This window comes from Panthera tigris, chromosome B1 (assembly GCF_018350195.1).
Source record: "Panthera tigris isolate Pti1 chromosome B1, P.tigris_Pti1_mat1.1, whole genome shotgun sequence".
Lineage (NCBI taxonomy): Eukaryota > Metazoa > Chordata > Mammalia > Carnivora > Felidae > Panthera > Panthera tigris.
The window spans coordinates 196,637,150-196,644,634 of NC_056663.1; positions in this window are offsets into that span (position 1 = coordinate 196,637,150).

Sequence of the window (7,485 nt, forward strand, 5' to 3'; positions counted from 1 at the left end):
CTCACCCTATGCTCCATACCTTCAGGTCCTTTTTACCATTTCTCTGCACTAGTCCCCCATCCCAGCCACCTCCACCTCTGTCCCTGGGGGACCTTCTGGGGACAGTTTCTGCAGCGCTTCTTGGACAACCTGTCCTTTCTGTGTCCAAAGGCACAGAAAGACAGAGGGCTCTCGAGTTTGTGCTTTCTCTCGCTGGGAAGCCATCGCCACTGTTACAGGAGCGAGAAAGACCCGCCCCCACGACATGGTGGGATGGCTGGAAGGCTACCTCCCTTTTGAGTTCTCCTACAAGACCAGACTGAAGCTGCCTGTGGAGACTTCCGCTGCGGAAACACCTTTCTCCTTTTCTCTGTTCATCCTCCCACGCTCTCTCACCTGTCTCCCCTGGGACACCTTCCTTAGTGATTCACTGACACACACATCCCCATATTGGCATCTGCTTCTGCAGAACCTAACCTGAGTCAGCTGGTCATGTCCAGCTCTTGTTAAAAAAGCTGGTTCAGGGCTAAAAAAAGAAAAAAATGGTCATGCTGATGTGTCCACTTTAGGAGAACTTCTCAAGATGTATAATTATAATTTTTAATTTTCTATCTGTACATTATTCTTCAATAAGAAAAGGGGTTTTTTTTCATGTTTATTTATTTTTGAGAGAGAGAAACAGAGTATGAGCGAGGGAGGAACAGAGCGAGAAGGTGACACAGAACCCGAAGCAGGCTCCAGGCTCTGAGCTGTCAGCACAGAGCCCGATGTCGGGCTCCAACCCACAAACTGTGAGATCATGACATGAGCCAAAGGCATGACCTGAGCCAAAGTCAGATGCTTAACTGACTGAGCCACCCAGGCGCACTAAGGAAAGTTTTTTTTTTTTTCTTCTTTTTTTCTTTTTTTTTTTTTAATATTCCAAACCAAGAGGCACCTCGTAGCTCAGTTGGTTAAGTGTCTGACTCTTGATTTCAGTTCAGGTCATGATCTCACAGTTTGTGAGTTCAAGCCCCACGTGGGGCTCCAAGCTGGCAGTATGGCGCTTACCTGGTATTCTCTCTCTCCCTCTCTCTCTGCCCCTCTTCTGCTCACTCACTCTCTCTCTCTCTCTCTCTCTCAAATAAATAAACTTAAAAAATTTTTTTAATATTCCAAACCCAGTGACTAGAAAAAAAAAATGTCCTAGAAAATTTTCACCTGCTACAACATAGGTGTACCTTAAAGACCTCATGCTGAGTGAAATAAGGACAAATACTGTATGATTCCACTCATGTGAAGGATCTAGTGTAATCAAACTCAAAAACACAAGGTGGAATGGTGGTTGCCAGAAAGGGGGACATGGGGAGTTGGTGTTTAATAGGTGTAGAGTTTCAGTTTTACAAGATGAAAAATTCCAGAGATCATTTGCACAATAATGTAAATATATTTAAAAATACTAAGCTGCATTTTTTTAATTTCAAGTTTATTTATTTTGAGAGAGAGAGAGATGATGATGATGATGATGATGATGAGGGGCAGAGACAGACAAAGGATTGAGAATCCCAAGCAGGCTCTATGCTGTCCGTGCAGAGTCCGATGCGGGGCTCAAACCCACGAAATATGAGATCATGACCTGAGCTGAAATCAAGAGTCATTGGCTTAACTGCCTGACCCACCCAAGCACCCCCTTTTTTTAAGTTTAATTTATTTATTTTGAGAGAGAGACAGAGAGAGAGAGAGAGAAGCTGCATTTTTTCTTTTTAATGATGAAATGGTAAATTTTATGTTATGTCCACGGTACCACTGTTTTGTTTTGTTTTGTTTTGTTTTGTTTTGTTTTGTTTTTAAAGTGGGTAAATATTGCTATTCCCATTTAATGGATGAGCAAGGTGGAATGATCCCGGGGCTTTGAGTTTTAATCCTGGCACCACCCTACAAATGCTCGCTCTGCTAATTAGCTCGACATCATCATGAATGGCTTCCTTTGATCTCACCACTTTGTGTTCTAGATCAGTTCTCCCCGATGGAACCTTCTGCCGCGATAGAGCTGTTCTACATCTGTGAATCCAATGTGGTAGCCACAAGCATTATGCGGCTATTGAGCATCTGAAATGTGGCTGCTGTGACAGAGTTTCTGCATTTCGTATTTTATTTAATTGTAATTAACTTAAATTTAAGTAACCACGTGTAGCTATAAGTGGCTACTGTATTAATGCGAACTTTCCTGGTAATGATTTTGAGAAGATGGAAACATAACTCCCCGCCCCCAACAGTTCCCATTTTGTCCTTCATGCCAGATTATAGGTATTCCAGGCGTTGGAACCACATTCCCTAACCAGTAATGCTTTCTCTACCTTCCCTTCCTCTGTGATCTCCCATTACATCTGCCGGGCTGGCAAACATTTGTCATTGCGAAATAGCTGATAAGCACTTTGCTGAGTTTCCGATTGTTATCAGATTGCAGAGTCCTGTAGGTGATCCTTGGCGAGGCTCGAGTCAAGACAGTGTGAGTAATTTGGGGATAATTCCAGGGCTTGGGTCTACTTAGCTGCTGCCAGGGTGCCATTTCTTTACCTGGAGACATCAGGGATTCAGAGAGATGGCTGGCCCAATTATGGAATAAGCTCCATACGGAAGGCAACAGAGCGACATTCGAGAAAAGCAAGGCCAGACATTGGAATCAGATAGCTCTGGGCTAAATTCCATGTATGCCACATACCATCTATCATCTTGAATAAGTCCCAAACTGCTCTGATCCCACCATATTTTGGATCTGCAGGATGAAGATAATACATTTCAAGTGATTAAGTCTGGCATAAAATGATCGATCAATAAATGACGTCTCGTAAAAATGGCTGACTCTATGCCCCCTGTGCTTCTTTTTATATATTTTCACCTCTTCATCCATTTGGTTATAATGAAAATAAAATAGCTGTAACCCCACCTTCTCTTCAGGGCTAGTGTCCCTGTGAACTTGACCCTTCATTTTGCTCGGAAAAACAATGTGTTGCAGAAATAAATCATTAAGAGATGGATTAGGTGGGAATAAGCCTGCTGTTTTTATTTCCCGTTTTATTTTATTTTGTTCTTTGTACTTTTGGCCTGAAGATGGGTTGAAGGTGGAAGGAAATCCAAGAGATGAGACATGAGCCAGAAACGCGGGACCTGCATGGAGCAATGTCAAGGTTGAGGGGGTGGGGGCCCCCCACTCTGGCATAGCTAATGATGACACAGAAGACTAGAAATGTTGTTATGAATTCTGAAGCTGTTGGCTGCCAAGCATGTGATACAAGTTTCCTGCCTTGACACCCCCATAAATCCGTTAGTAGAATTTGCTTTGCTTATTAGAGCTTTTTATATAAATGGTTGCTTGTTAGGAAACTCAATGAGAAGCTTAGTTCTGCATCTATATGAATGTGGGACTGACGCAGAGAGCACAAGATGGCACACATCTGGGTGCCCATTCATCTACCCATTCATCTAGACTCTTAATCAACCAGAATTTATCAAAATCACTTTCTCGAGCGTCTCATCATGTGAAATATCGCCAGGCCTAAACTGTAGTCTTTGTCCTAAAGGATCTCCCGGCAGAAGAAGGACAAGTGTGATAACAAGAGCCCTGGAAAGGATGCTGAAGAATTTCCAGTACGGCTGCCTTGTTCCGTTGATGAGGACAAGGAAGACTCAAGGCTCAGAGGCTCAAAAAGAGCAAGGGATCATCGCTTAGTCTCAGGGCTGGGGCTGGGAGCTGTGATTTTGGACATGTAGAAGAATGGTTGGCCCACTGCCATCACTGCCCTCGCCATGATTAGGTAGAGCAGTTCAAAGAGTGTTATATGCAGTGTGCTGTAACCACCTCTACCCCTCCCAGGTATGTATTTATTTCTTTGTTCCAATGTTTGACGCCATGTTCTTTCTTTTGCACTTTTAAGTCCTATTCAGCCTTGATGTCCTGACACAGCGCCGAGCCTTCAAAAATCTTTGGCTGACAACCCCAGCCTTCAGGAATGGCTTCTGCCCATAGCATTGCCTATAGCATTGCCACGGTATTGCTTCTGTCAAGATGAAGGCAGGGAACCCATTCACGTGGATGTTTTAGACCCCACAGCTACCCATAAGTCTCTTCCATAGACCTCCAGGCCTCTGAAGAGCACAGTGTGTGCGTTTGTGTGTGTGTGTGTGTGTGTGTGTGTGTTCTTGAGATGGAGAGGTACAGGAAGACAAAATATATGTTAGTGCGGATGATAGAAAGTGACCAGAGAAATGCTGTAAAGCCAACTAAAATTACTCATTTGTAGGAGAACGTTTGCCTGGTGTGTATGCCCATATACACAAGCATATAAGTATATGTAGCCACTTCCTGAAGACAAAAGCAGGAATATATGAATATAATCCCACTGATTTTATATACGAAGCTTCAACTGAAGTCCTGCGGGAAACTAAAATTATCGGGTACACAGGTATAAAATGAACATGTGCCAAAGACTTCATTTAATTCATTAGTTAATGAAGGAACTGGAAAAGATGTTATAACCTGTTTAATGAGAAGTCAAAGAGCCACAAATTCACACGTTGAGAAAAAACGCTTACATGAATTTGCAAAAACCGCTCTATCCGTGGGGCCGCAATCAACTGCATTCCACTGGACATAATTAATTTGCTTTTATCTAGGCAGAATTTTTTGCATTGCCCTCAGTTTTCTATAAGTTAACTTCTTTCTGCACAGAGTCATGTCACAGCCAAATAAAAGACAAACGCTGGCAATCCCATAGAAGCAGACTATCCCCAGAGGCTCCTTCCTTCCATAGAGAGGGTATCCATTCATCTCTAGTTCATTCTGAAGTCTTAAATTTTTCACTTGGCCCCTCATTTCTCCAGCATCCCTCGCCCATTTCTAGCCCAACTTTGTTCATAACGTGTCCTCAAACAGGTAACTCCTTCTTGGCTTCCAGGCTTGAACATGATTTCTACCCTGTCTTTTCCACCACCTCTCCTCTGCGGCATAACCACTGACCTCCTCACCTCTGTCCTTTCCCAGTCTCTTTCTCACATAAGCCTCCCTTGACGCCCCACGTTAGAAAGGCCTCCTTTCCTCGCCCCCCCCCAACACATATCTAGTGCTACGTAATACTCCATGCTCACTCATTTATGTTTGTAAGCAAAATGGGGTCAGGGAAGAAGTCTCTATTTGTGGCCCAGTTTGGTGGAGAAAAAAGGATACAAGAATGAATGACCGTGACTCAGCTTTCATGTCCTCACGCATGATAAAGGGAAGGATCCCTGCCCTACGCACTCTCAAAATTGGGATGTGTTTCAGAGGAGATCTATAGACAATGATAGATGGGCCTGACAAGTAAAAAGATTTTGTTTGCTTTGGTTTATTAAAATATATATGTGTGTGTGTGTGTGTGTGTGTGTGTGTGTGTGTGTATAAAGCTCTTTGGCAATTTCCACTCCTGATATAATAAGATCCCAAACAGTCAATGATAAGGATCATGATAAGAAGAATATTTCAAAGTTGATTTAAAAGAAAATTGGTCCATAGGAAAAAGCAGACATTTTAGGCATCTTTGAAAAAATAAAAGTTAAAATAATAAATGCGAACATGAGGTTGGCGTATATTCCTGAGCAAGACTGTCAGTTCATTTGGTAAATATTTATTTCCTTCCGACACACGCACTGTGTTCTTTTGGGGTATTTATGGAGGGGCTTGGTAATGAGCTGTTTATTACGATCTAAAAGCAAACCAAGGGACACGTGAAACGCAGCCATCTCATTAAGGAAGAATAAATAATATCCCATCATCGGAGCTCCCCACCCACCTGAACTCCAGTCTCGTGTCAGGTCTTGCCAAAGACACTTGAAAGCTCTCAATTTACCGTGTGCACCATATGACGCTCACACAGAAGACAGATCTACTGACTCGTTAAAGTGCACTAATTATTCCACAATTTTGAAAGTGAGAACATATGGGCGCTGTTTTCCTTGTGAGTGTTTCTGCTTCAAACACAAAGTACATGACTGAACAAGTATTTTCCATAATCTATGCTGTTTGCAAATGCTACTCGAGGTTCACCAAATTCACCAGAATTAAAAATGCTTCATTCCCGTCTGGCCCGAAGGCTGATATTCACGTCCTCTTTCCACATCTCTTTATTCCCCTTGTGCCTCTGCCCCCTGAGCTGGGATGACTTCTACTCCGATGAGCAGAGCTAACTTAAAAGTGAATTATTCTGACCGTTCAATTAGTTGTTGAGTCAACACAAGGTGAGCAGCTGGTGAGATGCCTTTTTTTATTTTATTTATTTATTTTTTTTTGGTCTTCGTAAATGGAGCAGGTGGTGCTATCAGGACATGGCCTCTGAGGACACAGTGTCATCTGCAGGGGCACAACAGTGAGGATCCCAGGCAGGGAGGGAAGATCTTGAAGGACAAGAATAGACCATTTCAGGCAGGCAGACTCTTGTATCTTTAGTCCTGTAGCAGAAGCCAATCTCTAGCTTCTGGATGAGAACAACTTAGGATCTGGGGCCCAAAGACAGCTGTATTAAAGGAGCCTGTGATTCATAGAAGCACCCAAATCTCAAAGTGATACTGAGTTACTTGAAGACTAAACCAGGTGATGGGAGTGCGGAGCTGAGATTATTCAGAAATAGTGATGTTTGTCTAGACATTAACCATTACATTATTCATGGGATTTTTATTCTCTTGCCTTTCTATGCACATGAGCTTTGTCCTTGCCACCTTGCATTTGCTTGGGGGTAAAAATGAAAATTTGTCTCAGAGTGAATGCAAAGAGAAGGAGCAAGATATATATGGCTTTTAACACGTAAAAATAGGATTGGGCACCAAGACAAGGGTCTTGCAAGCCAGGCTCTGGTCTTAAGAGTAAGTTCTCCAAATCTTTATTTCTCCTTCCTTAATGTGTGAACACCCAGCTCTAAAAGACCCATTATCATAATGTTCTCCCGCATCGTAAAAGAGAGTTTCTTCCACCTACAGCAGCAAGGACAGGATGCCAGCCATGTCATGATAAAAGGATATAATGTGAGCTCTGTTAATTGTTGAATTGAATCCCCTAAAAAGTTATGCTGAAGTCCTCACCTCCAGTAATGGTGTGTGAACATGGCCTTATTTTGAAATGGTGTCTACAGATTGGATCAAGTTGAGATGAGGTTATCAGGGTGGGCCTGATGCAATAGGACTGGGGTCCTTATAAGAAGATGGCCATGTGAAGACAGAGACACACGGACACAGGGACAACTCCATATGACAATGGAAGCAGAGATTGGAGTGAGGCTTCTACAAGCCAAGGAACACCAAGGATGGCCAACCAACACCAGAAGCTAGAAGAAGCCAGGAGGGGTTCTCCCCTACAGGTTTCTAGAGCAGCATGGCTCCACTGATTTTGAACTTCTGGCCTCCAGAACTATGAGACAATGAATTTATGTTGTTTGAGGCAATCCAGCTTGGGGTACTTTTTTTTAAGGGAGCCCAAGGAAATTCATGCAAGGGCTGTTGGAA